The sequence below is a fragment of the Gorilla gorilla genome, chromosome 5 (assembly GCF_029281585.2).
Source record: "Gorilla gorilla gorilla isolate KB3781 chromosome 5, NHGRI_mGorGor1-v2.1_pri, whole genome shotgun sequence".
NCBI classification, from domain to species: Eukaryota; Metazoa; Chordata; class Mammalia; order Primates; family Hominidae; genus Gorilla; species Gorilla gorilla.
This window is the reverse complement of record NC_073229.2, coordinates 59,489,305-59,505,456: the sequence shown is the minus strand read 5'-3', so window position 1 is coordinate 59,505,456 and position 16,152 is coordinate 59,489,305. Positions and strand designations below refer to the sequence as shown.

At 55.2% G+C, this 16,152-nt stretch overlaps 1 protein-coding gene across 6 annotated transcripts in view; it reads left to right on the top strand.

Annotated features, from left to right (window-relative positions):
- The window catches only part of TFEB (transcription factor EB), a 51,774-nt gene that overhangs the window by 18,981 nt on the left and 16,641 nt on the right, over positions 1-16,152 (top strand). The window contains exon 1 of one of the 6 annotated variants that reach the window (XM_063707602.1): positions 10,548-10,912. The exons of the other annotated variants lie outside the window; for them this stretch is intronic. The gene's annotated coding sequence lies outside the window, so the exon portion shown is untranslated. Of the gene's footprint in view, positions 1-10,547; positions 10,913-16,152 lie in introns of those variants that run through there. 6 annotated transcript variants of the gene reach the window in all.

Below are 16,152 nucleotides of genomic sequence, written 5' to 3'. Positions count from 1 at the left end.
TTTCTGGGGACTGGAGCCTCTGGCAGGAGAGCAAGGACAGAATCTTCTACTTCCTGCACCTGCCACAGCTTGAAGCTTGGCATGCAGTAGGTGTCCTATTCATGCTTGTGCGTTGATTGCTCTCCCAGGATCTCATCCTTCCAGCTCTAGCTCCTGTGAGTGGGTGGGTGGTGGGGATGGTGTTACCACAGCTGGAGAGGATGAGCTGAAGGTGCTCATCAGATAGGCTTTCCCACATCCACCCCTCAGGGGTCCAGTTGGCCTCAGACCCCTGCCGAGCGGCCTCAGAGGAGGGAGGCAAGCCCCAAACTAGGGTGCTTGTGACAGCTACCGCTGAAGGAGGAGCCAGCAGACATTATAGGGAGGGGGTGTACCACTGGGGTGAGACTGCCTGGGGTTGAATCTTAGCTCGGCTCTTTCCTAGCTGTGTAAACTTGGGCAACTCATCAACCTCTGTATGCCTCAGTTTCCTCCTCTGTGAGATGGAGATGGGAGTGTAGTGTTGTGAGGATTAAGTAAGATAATACTGTATGAACTGCCTAAATAGAAAGTGCTGTATAATAGAGAGGTGGTCGTATTAGTAGCAGTGGTAGTGCTATATTACTGAGAAGCTCCGTATGTGACATCCTGTTGGGGTGAGTTGGGTAGGAGACCTCTCAGCTTTTCTTTGAGTGAGATGAGGCTTGCAGTGGGGCTCAGAGGAAGTTGTTATAGCCAGGCACCATGACAGTGGTGATGTCTGCAAGGCTGCAGTGGGGGTCAAGAGCTATGTGCTGGGTTGGAATCTGGGCTTTGCCACTCACAGGTTGGGTGACCTTGGATGAGTCACTTAATCTTCCTGAACGCCCATTTCTTTATATACAAGAAAGAAATGATAATACCTGGGTCATAGGCATGATGTACGTGGAGCTTTTTGCCCTGTACTGGGAGCATGGGAGGACCTGAATCCGTGAGACTTTTTTTTTTTTTTTTTCTTAATTGAGACAGATTCTTGCTCTGTCGCCCAGGCTGGAGTGCAGTGGCGTGATCTCGGCTCACTGCAAGCTCCGCCTCCTGGGTTCAAGCGATTCTTCTGCCTCAGTCTCCCGAGTAGCTGGGATTACAGGCATGCGCCACCACACCCGGCTAATTTTTGTATTTTTAGTAGAGATGGGGTTTCACCATGTTGGTCAAGCTGGTCTCGAACTCCCGACCTCAGGTGATCCACCCGCCTCAGCCTCCCAAAGTGCTAGGATGACAGGTGTCAGCCACTGCGCCCGGCTCATGAGACTTTTTTGGGAGTGGGGGTGTTGCTGTGTCCCTTTCCCATGTGGAGGATGGGGTCCTGTTGTCTTGAGAGTCTTGGGAAACAGCTTGGCCTGGAAGTTGGGAGGGCCAGGGCTGTGGTCCTAGCTCTCCCTAAGCTGTGTGGTCCGCACATACTCCCTGCTTCCTCCAGACTTCCGCAACATGGAGAGGCCAGAGAAAACTGTGGTTTTCAGATTCTTTGTCACAGTCCCAGAAGGTGCCTTGGGTACTGTCTGGGAGCGTGGGGGAGGCCCTGGTTGGAGGCCAGGTGGGGTGGTCCTCCCACTCCCCATGCTGCTCTCCTGCTCCTCATACTGACTCCTGGTGCTCCATGGAGCTGCTTCATCCTCATGTTTTACATATCAAGGGTCCAGGCCGACTTTGTCTGAAAATGGGAGTGCTGCTGCTAAAATCAACCTGGGACTTTCTGGTAGGTGACTCCCAGGCTCCCTGTCGTCTGACATTTTGTGCCCTCTGACTTGGCATGGACTCCCGGAGGAGTGCCAACCTGTATATCAGGGTCTGGAGTGCTGTGGTCACTGGATTCCCTGAGGGCTGGAGTCCCTCGGGGTGTGGAGGGCAGAGGAGGCTGCCTCCAAGGCCTCTCTGGGGCCGGGCCGCCACTCAAGGGTAGAGCTTCCAGCGCTGCCCCAGTCTCCCTGCACCCTCGGGATGGGGGTCCCCTGAAGACAATAGTCCATCTCAGAAGCAGTGTCTCACAGGAGGGAGGGGTGATATGGGCAGAAAGGCCCTGCCAGAGTGCTGGCATGTAGTAAGTGCTCAAGAAATATTTGAAATGAATGAATGGAATGATACCATCAAGGCCGCACCTCTGATGTGGTGGTGAATTTTCCCTCGCCTCCCTTTTCTTCCTTCTCGCCCCTGCTCCCTCTTCCCCATCCTCTGCTTTATCTGACCAGCCATAAGCTACCCCAGCCTGGGCTCCAGATTCAGCCTTATTCATAATCTAGAACAAAGACACTTCCCCAATGTAAGTTACAGTTTGTTCATCTGGAAAACAAATACGATGGGCTCAGGTTCCGAAGGCCCTTTGGTTCTCACCGTCTCTTTTCTCAGGGCATGGGAGTGATTTCTCAGGGTAGGGGTGGTAGAAGCACATGCATACACACACGCACACACACAGACACGCACGCATACACACGCACACACATGCACACATGTACACGCGCACACACGTGCACACACACACACACGTGCACACACACACGCACACACAGGACTCAGTGCAGTGGTCTTGGCTGGGAAAGGTCCTTGCCCTCTGACCAGGAAGGAGCCCTCGGAGCTGAGGTGCTCCCAGACTCAGCACTGTTTGGGGCCTACAGGATGTGGTGTGGCCCACTCTAGCTCAGGCTGGGGGGTTCCTGTGGGTGTCAGGGGATGGGTGGCCATCCAACTGTGTCCACTGGGCTGGGCCGCCACTGTGACTTTGTGTATGACCTTCAGGGAGTGTGGGTGGCATGCATCAGGACGCCTATCTGTGTCGTTATGACTGGGCATGAGGGAGGGTGCCACATGTCTAGCCAGCCAGGGAGCAGGGCCAGTTAGCTCCTGTTCCTGGGTGCCTCCTGGCTCTGGGGAGAATAGAAAATGATTCATGCAAAGGGGCCCTCCCTGTTTTGGCCACAGCCTGAGGAGTAAGGTGGCCTGGCTGTCTGCCTTTCCCTGCTGCCCACCAGGTGCCAGAGTTCTCCCCTCCTTCCTCGCCTCAGACCGTGTTTCTCCCTGGGGGTAGGTGGCTGCCCTTCCCTGCAGCCTGACACCCTCTTAGAGACAATTAGAGGAGTAGGCTGCCCATGCCTACAGCTATAAGAGTGAGTCAGCGTAGGGACCGGAGGGGATCAAGTCTCTCTGAATCCTGCGGCCAGACGGTCCCTGCACCAGAGGAAGTGGCCCGATGAGGCCTGGGCTGGGATGCTGTGGTCAGCACTGATACCAGCCGAGTGGCTTTCCAGCTTGAGAAGACCTGCCAGGGACAGGAGAGGACAAGCTCCACCTGCCCACCACCCGCCTCACCATCCTGGCTGCAGCCAGCTGGTGACTCATTCTCCTGGGGAGTGAGCCAGCTCCTCTCCTGGGGTACCCCAGCACCCTGGTGCAGGCTGGGTGGCCAGGAGTCCTGGGTGCCTCAGAAAACCTGTGCTGAGCCCAGGGCCCTGGTAAGCTGGGGAGGGAGGACTGAGGCCCTCTGTATGGGGTGAGGGTCGCAGCCAGACTTCTCTTGCTCCTTCTCCTGGTCCCCGCAGACTTCACCCTCCCTCTGGCCAAAGAGGAGGCTGCAACCCCAGATTACGTAATAGGTCCAAAATGCCTCGCAAGCGAGCAGCCCAGCCAGTGGCTAGACTCAGGAGTCCTCATTACCCAGTACCTGCCACCAGGGCAAGTTCCCATTCCCTTCCTAGGCCGGGTGGGGGAGTGGGTGGTGCTTGCTCACCCCTGGAAAGAGCTGTGCTGCCTGGGAGGGGGTGGGGAGGCTTTCTCCAGAGACATGAATTCTTGGCCTGACCCCAGATGCCAGCCTGCCTGCCCAGCTCCACTCCAGAGTAACGCTGGGTGCACACACAGCCCCATTGTGTGCCTGGGCCCCGTGCCTGCCCAGGGCCTGGCACCGGCTCTATCAACAGCAGTGGCTCCGTCAGCTCCTCAGCAGCCCCTGCCAGTGCTTGAGCCCTTGGGCCCCTGGTGAGGAGGAAGAGGGAGGACTAGTGATTAAGGGTATGAGTCCTGGGTGGGGTACCAGGACCTTTTGGATACTATCAACTATGAGAGACAAGAGCAGGGAGACTTAGTCCTGTTCCCCGAGGAGGAAACTGAGGCCCTGAGAGGCTTCAGTAACTTGCCCAAGGCCTCATGGCTAGTGAGAAGCAGAGCTGGGGTTGGAGCCCAGAGCTGTGGCTGAGCCCCTTACTGGTCTCGTCACCCAATCCCAGACCAGGACTCAGGAAAAGGCACGGTGCCCTTTTTCCACAGCCCCACTTTGGGGAGCCTCTTTCTCGAAAACATATGTCCCCAGGGTAGAAGAGGACCCTGGGACGGTAGGATCTGGAGTCCTGTAGGACCCTGGGACGGTAGGATTTGGAGTCCTGTGTGCTCGTGAGAAACATGGGGGTTCATTTTCAAGGATGGTGCTGGTGGCCAGACAGGCAGAGCAGGTTTCCAGAGCTGGAGGACAGGCTCTGTGCCTCAGTTTCCCTGCTCTACCCGCACTGTACATCCACTGTGCCTTCTAGGTGGGGATAGAAGTATTGAGGTGAGGTATGGCCGGGGCTGGGGACTGGACCCCCACTGCTGAGCTCTATAGGCTGGTGCGAAGCCCCCTTCACCAACCCAGAACCCCACTCAATGCCTCATGATGGTTCTATTCTAAGTTGGGTCTGAGCCATCCACCTCCTCAGCTTTCCCAGCCTGAAGAGGCCTCTGAGCTGGGTGAGCCTGCCAAGGGGGCAGCCCAGCTCGGTGCCATGAGGGCCCTGCCTCTGCTGCAGGCCCATTTTCCCCCACCCCCCTGCCAAGGTGAGGGTGCCCAGACATGACCCTTTTGGGGCCTGCCCTGTGTTTTACTTTCCAGGCTAGGCTTATTCACTCAGAGAGGCTTGACCCCCTGGGGCTTGGGGGAGCTGAAGGGCTCCTCCCTTCTCCAACAGCCCACCCTTTTGTTCCCCTGTCTGTCTTGGGCATGAAGCCTGGCTCCCTCCTTCTATACCACCTCAGCGCTCTTAGCAAAGGGACGGGGAATTCTGCAGTGACTGCAGGATTGTGAAATGCCAGGGCTGGACCTTGGGGACAGGCAGGGAAGAGAGATGCTGGAAGGGGACACCGAGACTGTGTCCTTTCATACCCCACCTGGGAGGCCAGTCTCCTCCATTCTGCTGGCGCTCATTTTCCTGCATGTATACCATTCCCACCCACCAGTCAGCACACCTTCACCTAAGGCCACAGCGGTGGGGACGTTGAGCCCAGAGGGCCATGTCCGAGTGTCCTCTACCTGGAGCCTGTGTGGGAGAGGAGGAAACCAAGAGACAGCCCTCAAGGAGTTCACACTGCAGCTGAGAAAACCAGAGAGGTGACTTCTTTGTACCTGTTTCTCATTTGTAAAATGAGTACAGTAGTATTTCCTACTTCCTAGTGTCATTGGGAAGGCCAAATGAATTAATACATGATAAAGCCAAGGGCCTGGCACCGGCTCTATCATGGCTTTAGAAGCCATCCTTGATAGATGGTTTTACAACTCAATACAAGTTTTAGTAGTATCCACAGTGGTAGAAGAAATACAATATATGCTATCAGGTAATGATGTTTTTTCCAAGCTGGATTGTAAGAACCATAGGGCAAGGGCTGTCTTATTCATCCTTGTATTCCTGTTTCAGACACAGAACCAGGCTTGGAACAGAGTAAGTAATTGTGCCCAAATGGTGATTAGAGGTGGGTGAAGTCAGGGTGTGCTGTCTGGAGGAGGAGGAGACCCTGGAGCAGGGCTTCCAGAGAGGAGGAGAAGTTGGATAATCTGTGGGAGAGGAACTGGGGGAGGGTCTGGGGGCCCAGATTGGGTTGGGATGAGAGAGCAAGGAGGTCCCCTTGGCTGCACCCAGTGTTTGTTTAGGGAGAGGGATCCTGCATGCTTTGGAGGCCCAACTAGAGCGCTTGGACTTTATCTGGTAGGTAGTGGAGAGCAATTGGGGGTGATGGAGCAGGAAAAAAATGGTCTTTCTATGTTGCTCCATCTGTTTCATTTTGTTTTTGCTCCCTTGTTCTCTGAGGAATATTTTCTTTCTTCATTTCTCCAAAGACAATAAATCCTCTCTGCTCTTCAGCCTCTTCTTTCTGATCCCTAGTCACCCCTGTCCCAAATCCCTGCGTTCTGTTCTTGGCTTCTTCTCCTTGGCCATCCTGGCCTGTTGTCCCTGCTGTGCTTTTACCTGGCTTCCCCTTCCTTTATCTGGTCCCTGACCCACCTTCTCTGGAATAGGAGTTGGGTGGAGTTGGACTTGCTGAGAGATGGGTACTGGCATGGCATGACCACATGGTGGGAGCTGGTATGAAGGCAACTGAGCCAGGAGGTTATCCTCTATTCTGACGTGACTCTATACATCCTTCAGGGAATGACTCTGCCCCAGTTATGTGGCTAAGGCCCATTAGAAGGGTCTTACTTTATATTTGTCAACCTGTTTAATGAAAATGTAGATTTCCAAAATAGATAAGTTAGGGAGTGATGGGATCTTATTTTCTCGTTTATAAATTTAGTGGAAAGATCAGCACTTTGGGAGGCCGAGGCAGGAGAATCGCTTGAGGCCAGGAGTTCAAGACTAGCCTGGGCAACATAATGAGACCCCCATCTCTACAAAAAATAAACAAATTAGTGGGGGCATAGTGGCACACACTTGTGGTCTCAACTACTTGGGAGGCTGAGGTGGGAGGATCGTTTGAGCCTGGAAGGGTGAAGCTGCAGTGAGATGTGGTTGCGCCACTGCACTCCAGCCTGGATGACAGAGTGAGACCCTGTCTCAAAAATAAAAATAAAAAATAAATTTAATGGAAAGGGATATTGAACCAGATGGGAACAATGCAGACAACTAGTGCCTTTTTCATCTCCTTTTAAACATCCATCCATCTACCCATGCATACATCTATCCATCATATCCACCTTTTCATCAATTATATCCATCCATCCACCCACCATTATATCCACCTTTTCATCTGTCCACCCGTCCATTTAGGCATGCATCCATTATATCCATCCATCCATCACCCATCCATCCACCCACCATTATATCTACTTTTTCATGCATCCACCCATCCATTTATGCATGCATCCATCTAATGTTTATTGAGCACCTATCCTGTGCCAGGTACTGCATTAGATACTTTATGTTTAATCCTTACAGAAATTCTCCAGGATGGATATTGTCCTAATTTTACACATGAGGATACTGAGACCCTGGGAATTTAAGTAAGTTGATGAAGGTCACACAGCTAGAAAGTGACAGATCTGGGATTCAGCTTGACTAGGTTCAAAACACACACTCTTAGTGTTTAATCAAATGGCCTCTGTTGGTGTCACCAGTGCCTAGTTCTAAGTGTGGAACATAATAGCTGTGTTATTGAATGAACGGGCATGCCAAGGTTCTGGAATGCTGGAGCTCTATAGCTCTATCCTAGGAGCAGCCTGGGGGCAGAAGGCAATGCTGGGCTTCTAGTCCTATTGGCATTTGCTACCAGCAACCTAATGTTGCCATCACTACCCCCGATATGGAGGTTTCTTCTCCATGCAACTTGCAACTCTGGCAAGTCCTGTTTTCTTCTCTCTACCATCCCAGCTCTCCTTCTGAGGGCAGTCTTAACCTTCCGCCAAGTGGGGAAGTTCCAAGTACACATTTGGCCATTGCATCCAGCTTGACCAGTCTCCCCAGTGACTGGTCTTCCCCTAGCTCACACCTGCCTCTCTCCTTCCCTGTAGGGTGGGCTAGCTTGCATTACTCTGACCCTTTTATTGGCCCCTATTTCTAAGCTTTAGAGTTAGCTGTTCAGTATCAGGTCATAACTGCCTCCTCAGGGCCCATTGGGTGAGGCAAGGATATGAGTGCAAATAGTTTATTTGGGAGGCTCCCCCAGGGAGCACCAGTGGTAGAGTAGGATTCATGAGACAGGAAGGGAAAGAAGCTGATAAAATGTGTGTGAAGGAGCAAGGTGACTGTGGGCATCTGAGGCTCACTGCCATTGGAGGCCTCTGCAGAATATGCTTTAGAGTTCCCCAGTCAAGTGATAGGTGTCTTTGGCTAAGAGGTGGGGGGGAAGGGAGGGAGCTAACTTCATTGGTTCAGGCACCAATTCAGGTGCTGGCACCTGGAAATCTTCAGGTGGGCACTTTTGACATCGTGAGGGCCCAGAGCATGTGGCTGGGGCCCTGATAGCTTTTGCCACCTCATCAAGCCCAGCCCTGGGGGTCTGCCAAGCCCTCTTCCCACATCTCCCTTTCTATGTCCAAGAGGCTTCCCCAGGCAGACCCTTCCCCAGTCACCAGTTCCACGCTCACTGTGTTTCACAGATACTTAGGGAGCATCTACAAGGTGCCATGGACAAAAAGAGGAAGCTGTCAGGATGCCTCCAGGCACTCACAGCAGAGGAAAGTGACCTGTGCGACTGAGGCGCCTGCCATGTGCCAGACACTGGCTCGCCCATCCCAGGCCTTGTGCAAGGCCAGCAATGCCCCTGTGGCATGGCATCCTCTCCTAGAGGGAGGTACAGACGTGCTGGGCGCCACAGAGCCTAGAGCCGTCTTCCACTTCCCTCCCAACTCTAGCATCCTGAGGCTGTGATTGTAGTGGTTTTTCTGACTTCCTTTTCCTTTCTGTCACTGCCTCTGCCTCTTCCCCTAGCCCCATGGCTGCCACGTGGCTGCCTTTTAGTCAGCCGGGAACTGAGCCTCCTAGTAGCCTCCCTCTGTGTCTCTGTCAGGAACAGGATGCAATTCAGGGACATTTTGGTGGGGGAGTAATTTCGTGCAGTGGCATACCTGTTTGCCCTGGCACAGGCTCTGTCATGTCTGCTTCTTGGAGAGCAGCCTTCTTCCCCTGGGCTCCACCTGTTCCCATCCCCAGCCCTCCCAGCTTCAGGCTACAGGTCTCGCACCCTATAGGGCTGAGGGAATGGGAAGAATTAAAAGAGGGAAGTGGCGTGTAGGTAAGGCCTTCTGGGGTGGGAGCTAGGGGAAGGGCAGGAGATGGGGATGGGGCAGGGGCTGGGCCTGGCGGTGTGCTCCCGCTGGAGACGTGGTCCTGGGCCACAGGCAGGCACGCCAAGTCACAGCCCCTCTGACTTCTTCCTCCAGCCACCAGCCCCAGCCTTTCCCCTTGATGTTTCATTTCCAAACCAGGTCTGCTCTGGGTGCGTGTGCTGGGGTGGCAGGGGTAGGAGTGTGTCTGCTTGTGCCATTCCCTACCCTGTGGGCAGGCCCAGCCATGGCAGCCCGAGTCTATCATCTCCCCACTCCGCCACTTGGATAGGAAGGTGGCTGCACTCACTCCAGGCAGGTGTGTTGTTGGGAGGAGAACAGAGCGGATCGGTTCAGGCATTGGAAGGTGGGGTTTATGTCTCAGGTTTGAGCTCAAGCATCTTGGGTCCAGGGAGAAGGTGTAAGGCAGCTGCTGCCTGAGTCTCAACTCTATGGGGGAAAGCAGAGCAGCTCCGAGCCTTGGGGCTGGGCAGGCAGGAGGGCACGGAGCCCAGATGAGTGGAAGAGAATGATGATGAGAGAGCAGACTTCCCGATGCTCCTCCCCCGACCCCATCACATGCAGAGTTCAACACACCCCACTCCTCGCTCTGTCCTGGTAAAGGCAGAGTGCTTCTTATGGTGTTTAAGGACAGGAAAAGGGCTGGAAGTGTGTGTGTGTGAATTTTGCTTCCTGTTCCTTTCATACCTGGGTGTGGGCAGGGGGAGATGGGGGCAGGTTGGGGGACAGCTCACTCACTCCATCCGGTGGGTGGGTGACTTGGTGGGCTGTTGGAATGTTGCCATAGGAGGCCATTTCTCCTCTGTCGAGGGGAGATGGTGGCTTCCAGGTCAGGTCTCCTCCTCTGGCTCCCTGGCAGAGATGGGGTGGGAATGCCAGCCGGAGCACACATGGACAGGGCAGGAGCAAAGCTGAATTCTGGGTCTAGGGCAGCTGACAGCATTTGGGAATCCTGGGGTGGGCCCCTGTTAGCTCTTCCCAGAACCCCAACTCTTGGGCAGGATGGGGGTGGGGGGGTGTAAGGGTGGTTGGGGGTGGGTGTAGGTGTGTGTTGTGAGAGGAGAAGAGCCCCCACTGAGTTCCTGGGCCACTGCCTGTGCTGTCTAGTGGCCTCTGCCAGCACTGGCTGCCCCGTCCTGCCCCCACCAGGCGTGACTCAGATCGAAAGCAGAAGCTGCCAGACACTGCACAGGGTGAAGTGAGGCAGAACCAACTGTGCTATTTTGGAACCTGGTTAATTCCCCCTTCTGCCCCCCACCTCCCTGCTCTCAGGGCTCCCATCCCCTCCAGCTGTCTGGCACTTCAGCTTCCTCAAGGGGACAGTTGGGGCAGGCCTTGGTTTCCCCTGGCATGGACGTGGAAGGCCATGCTGAGGCCCCTGTCCTTGCTAGGCCCCTCTCCCTGGCCAGAGGTGCTGGATTCTGGGGACCCGCGCTCTGGGGTTGGGGAGGAAGAGCACCCTCTCCTGGTGGGAACTTGTGGGCAGGGCGGCCCTGGTGAGATGACGGTCACCAGGCCTGGCACCCACTCTGCCCCGCCCATCTTTGGCCGCTCTCAGGCCAGCTGTCAGCTGCCTCTCCCAGGGGTGTGAGCTGACGAGAGCTTCAGGTGGGAGCCTCTCCCGGCAGTGAATCTGAGGGTTGGGAGGGATTTCCGGACCCAGAGGGAAGATATTTTGGGGCCGAGGGCCTTTCCAGAACCCATGAAATCACACACCCTGCTGCGACCAGACTGACCCTCCCTAGTTGATGGTTCTTTTTTGGACATCCTAGGCCTGCTTGGGATTCTGGCCCCATGATTTAGGGTTTCTTTGGAGCCCATCTGAGTCTGGGGGGCCCTGTGGTGGTGGAAGAGGTCCAGCCTGCGGTGGTGAAAGAGGTCAGTGGGTGTGTTTCTGAGCTGAAAATGGGTGTGGAGTTGAGAGCTGTCACCTCTTCATGGACAGGGTGGATGAGGGTCCCTGGCCCTTCAGAAGCTGTGTCGTTGGGAAGAGGGTGGACTTTACAGCTGTCCCGTGTGAGTGTACATGGGAGTGGGCACAGGCCTTGTGGTATGGCTGCCTCTCAGGGAACCCTGAAGTCAGAGCTCCACTCTGCTGATTACCCCCCAGCAACCTGGTGAGGAGGATGTTGGTGTACTGGGGGAGAGGGGAGTCAGCAGGCAGGTGACCAATTAAAATTTGGGTCCTTGCCAACCTCAGGTGAGCAGGACGTAGGTTTCTCATTGTTCAGATGGAGCTGGGGTTTAGGCAGGTGGGAGGCAGAGGCAGAGCCGTGTGGAGGAGAGAGTGGGCTCCTAGACCTGCTGTGGGAGCCTCCGCACTCCCAGGCCTCCTGCGGAGCACACAGGCCCAGGCACACACTGTCCCAAAGGTTGTCTGCTCTCTTCTGGAGCCGCTCTTTGGGCAGGCAGGCAAGTCCTGGTGCGGTGTGTGTGTGCTGGTGAGTGTGTATGTGTGGACAGTGGCTTATGTGTGAGAGGTGTGTCTGCATGAATGGGTGTGTCTCATATGGTCTGTCTGGGTTGCTTTTCCACTGGTAACCATCTCGGCTTTGAAGCTGTTTCCCCATAGACCTGGATTGTTTTCCCCTCCTGCACGGGCCAGAGCCCCAGCACCCAGCGAGCCAGAGCCCACCTGCAGCCTTGCATTCTGGCCTCCACCTTGGCTCTTGGGCCTGAGAATCAGGCTGCTTAATTTCCCTGTGGGGCTCAGAAGGGCCCTGCCTGTCCTTTAAAATAGCTCTGTGCTTCCACCAGGGGCCTGTGCTTCCCTGCTGTGTTCTCCCACCCGCCACCAATTTTCATGCTTGGAACTAAGTCCCCAGAAGGCAACAAGTAAAGTTTCTTTAATGTGCCCACACATCTCCCAGGGCAGTTTGTTAAAATGCAGATTCTGACTCAGTGGGTCTGGGCAGAGCCTGAGAGCCTGTTTCTAACCAGCAAACAGGGCGTGCAATGCCTTCAGAGGCCCTCTCCCATCTAAGGCCCTCACTGTCCAGCCAGATGGCTGGTGGTCACCCAGGCAGGGAGCTAGTACTCACAGACCACCTCCAAGGTGCTAGGCACATCACATATTTCAGTTCCATTTACCCCCTCACTGACTCTGAGGAAGGTGGCATTACCGCCATCCTGTTGTACAGATGGGGAAACTGAGGCTCTGAGAGGTTAAGCACCTGCCTCCAGTCACAAAGCTGACAAATGGCAAAGCCAGATTTGAATTCTGGTCTGTCAGGGTCCAGAGCATATTCGTGATCCACTAAGCCCGGCTGTCTTCCAGAGGGCGGACTCAGGACAGATGACGCGGTGGAGGTGGAGGCGGGGTCAGAGGCTCTGTTGGGGAACTGCAAGGGTAGTCCTGGGTGGTTTTGGGTGGAAAGGATATCTTGAGGGGAGGGAGGGTTGAATGGGAGTAGTTCTAGAGGAAACAAGAGCTGAGGGGAGGCTGGTGTCCTGCACCCACCTGCTTAGCCAAGAGCCCCTTCACTAATGGGCTCAAGACCCCCTACCTGCCTCCTCTGGCACTTTCCAGACAGACTCTCCACAGGGGCACCCAGCACACTGTGGGGAGACCAGGCGCCCCAGTTCCGCTACCTACCAACTGTGTGACCTCAGGCAAGTTTTCAGCCTCTCTGTGACTCAGTTGCCCCCTCTGTAAAACAGGGGATATGTGAACGCCTCCATCATGGTGGATGGAGCTGTGGTGAGGATTAAATCGGTAACACATATCAATGCAGAACAGTGCCTGGTGCAGAGTACACACTCAGTGTGCATAGTACTAATGCCTCTTGGTTTGCACCTGAGAGAAAACAGGCCACCTTCTGTGAATTTAATGCAATCGTCTATGCTTATAGGTGTTTTTGTCCTTTCTTCCTCCATTCCCCTCTTCACTGTCTTCTTTTGTTTAGGAAGACCTGACTACTTCAGTTGTACAGTGGTCGTTTCCAAAGTACTCAGAAGCAGGTTCGACTCTTAAAAACAAAGCCAGGGAGTCGTTCTTTACAGCAGACCAGCCACAGGGAGGCTGGGGAGGCTGGGGCAGCAGATGATGGAGGAGGAGCAGCCCCAGGAGCAGGGGCAGGAGCCAGGCACTGGTGGGGTTGGAGTGCTCTGAGGACTTTGGGCCTGGGGCAGGGAGGGCTGAGGCGGGGGTGGCTTAGGCACTGGGACCCTGAGAGCCATTATTAGAACTCAGGACAGATGCAGGGGGTCCTGGGCCTGCGGCTGGGTTTGGGACCAGGAGCCAGAAGCTGCTCTGCATGCCCGCTGTGTGCCCGGCTGTGCTCGTTGTGCCTGCCTCTTCTCACACTTGGAGTCAACGAGCCTTCCCTGCCCTAAGCAGCTGGCAGCTAGCAGAAGATGCTGGAGTGTGGATTCTTTTCTCCTGAGGAGATGGAAAAGCAAAGGCTGGATCCTAAGGCTGCCATGGCTCTGGAGAGGGAGCTCCCCAATGCCAGGGCAGCCAGCACATGGGACAGTGAAACCGGTGCCTGGCCCTTCCCCTCCCAGCCCTGCAGGCCGATTCCACCAGACCAGCCCTCCACACGTCCATGCTGCCAGAACCATCAGCACACCAGGCAGGCGGCGGGGAGCCTATGAGAGGTCCCACACAGCCTCTGCATGTTATTCGTGAGGGTCTTGAGGCCCAGAGAGGGGGACAGGACTTGCCCAAGGTCACGCAGCTGGGTGGTGCATACCGATGCAGGTCTTCCAGTCCCACTCTGGCCTTAGGTAGGCTTTTGTGCTGGGCCTGTGGAGGCTGAGACAGTCCTTGCAAAACAGACTCATCTCAGAGAGTCAGAGCTTGTGGGCCCCAAGTCCACAATGGCATGAACTGACCAATCAGATAGAGTCTTAGGCCTCATCTTCCCTGGGGAGGGACCTCATTGACCACATAGGCTGACGTAGCATCCATGAAAACTTTAGCTGATCTTTCCTGCAGGGGACATGAGCAGGTTCGCTGGGGTGGGCCAGAGGGTACTTGCGGCAAGTGGAGTTTCAGTCTCTAAACCCGTCTGTCGCCCTCAGGCCCCTTTCCTGTCCTAGGAGCCATCTATGGCTGAGTCCCACTCCTCCCCCAACCCTTACCACCCTCACCTCACTATGGTCTGGTGCCAGATCTCTGATCCCTGGAATCACATTTCTGTCTGACCAACTCATATAGCCTCCCCTTCCGCCCCCTCCAACCCAGGCTCTCGGGTGGGCTAACTGTCTCAGCGAGATTCAGATTTGTCACCCTCTGAGCCTCCTGGGCATGGATGTCTTGGCTATTTAGCAAAAAGTATCTGTGGGTGGGGTCTGGGAGGGCTGAGGAGCATGCAGGCCTCTCTGGGGAACCTCTGTAGGATTCACTGAGGGTGACATGGGATGAGGGGGGCGCAGGACTGGGAGTGCAGGGGACAACAAGCCATCTACATGGGGAGACCTTTCCTATGGGCCCCAGGTTTCCTCTCCTGGGCTGGAGCTGGTGGTGATCACATACCTGAGAGACCTGGGCTTGAACCCCCACTTCACTGTGTTCTTGCAGTGTGACTTCTGACAAGCTGCTTAATCTTTCTTTTTTTTTTTTCTTTTTTTTTTGAGACGGAGCCTTGCTCTGTCGCCCAGGCTGGAGTGCAGTGGTGCGATCTCAGCTCATTACAACCTCTGCCTCCTGAGTTCAAGCCATTCTCCTGCCTCAGCCTCCCAAGTAGCTGGGACTACAGGCATGTGCCACCACGCCTGGCTAATTTTTGTATTTTTAGTAGAGACAGGGTTTCACCATGTTGGCCAGGCTGGTCTCGAACTCCTGACCTCAAGTGATCCACCTGCCTCAGCCTCCCAAAGTGCTGGGATTACAGGCATGAGCCACTGCGCCCGGCCTACTTAACCTTTCTGAGTCTCGGTTTCCTATCCTGCTGGTGTTGCTGTTTATCCCATCAAGTGTTTGTGGGGATGAATGTGATTGAACAGAGGCCCCTTGCGCAGTGCAATGTGGGAGGGACTCGGAGCGTTTGCCAAGTGGGTGATAACTGAGTGTGTGGGGGTCACTGGACCAGCAGCCTTTGAGGGCCGTGCCTCTCTTTCTGGAAAGTCTGATGGGTGGGATGGTGTGGAGGTTCTGAAGAAGAAAAGTGATTTCTCTGAAACTTCCTTGTAGCTGAGGAGACTGGTAGGTGGCAAGGAAACAACTAGAGAACAAAGCATGGCAGACACAGGCAGGAGGCTGGAGTAGATGGAGTGCCCAGGAGGCGGGTGCAGGGGCACAAGGGGTGGGGGTTCAGTCCCACCACTCCCCAACCCAGGAGAAAGGTGGCTGCCTGCTAAGGGGATCCTTAGACTGCAAGCGGCAGCTGAGGGATGCGGCTACACGTGTGTGCACATGGACATGTGTGCATGTGTGCGTGCATGTGTGTGAGAGAGGAGAGAGAAAGAGAGAGAAGCAGACACGGAGAGACAGAGGGTCCACATGGGTGGCTAGGCCGGTCCGTGCATATCACAGGGGTGGAATCCTTTTCTAGTTTCTCCTTTCGTGTTCCTATTAGCTACATGTCCCTCGTCCCTGTCCTGCCATGCCCAGTGGCAGTCTTCTTTGCCAGGGCCCAGCTGGTCCCAGTGGGACAGGACAGGGCGACTCCCTGGTCTGCAATGGCCTTTGAAGCTGCTCCCCCTGTTGTCCCGGGCCAACAGTCTGACCAGCCAGGAGGCGCCAGTTCCCACCCTTTCCTGTGGGATGTGAGCTGAAACTTGGGGCTGATGGGCCTGAGCTGTGGGAACAGGAGGCCATTAAGTGGGCCAGGAGCTTGTGTGACCGCCCTTCCTCTCTTCTCTCCTTCCTTTCCCTCCTCCCCACCTCCTGCTGGTGCTCAGAGATTTAAAAACAAGCCCCTGACTGCCCCCTGCCCCCAGCCCTGCAGTCTCCCGCAGCGCATTCCTGCAGGGGGTCTGGGAGAGGCGGTGCAGAACGCATCCTGGGGTCTTGCTCTGCTGCCACTGAAGCACATTGTGCAGATCTCCCTTTTGGAGCCTCTGCTTCCTCATGTAATTCATTCTTTGTTTCTTGATCTTTTTTTTTTGAGACGGAGTCTCGCTCTGTCGCCCAGGCTGGAGTGCAGTGGCGAGATCTCGGCTCACTGCAAGCT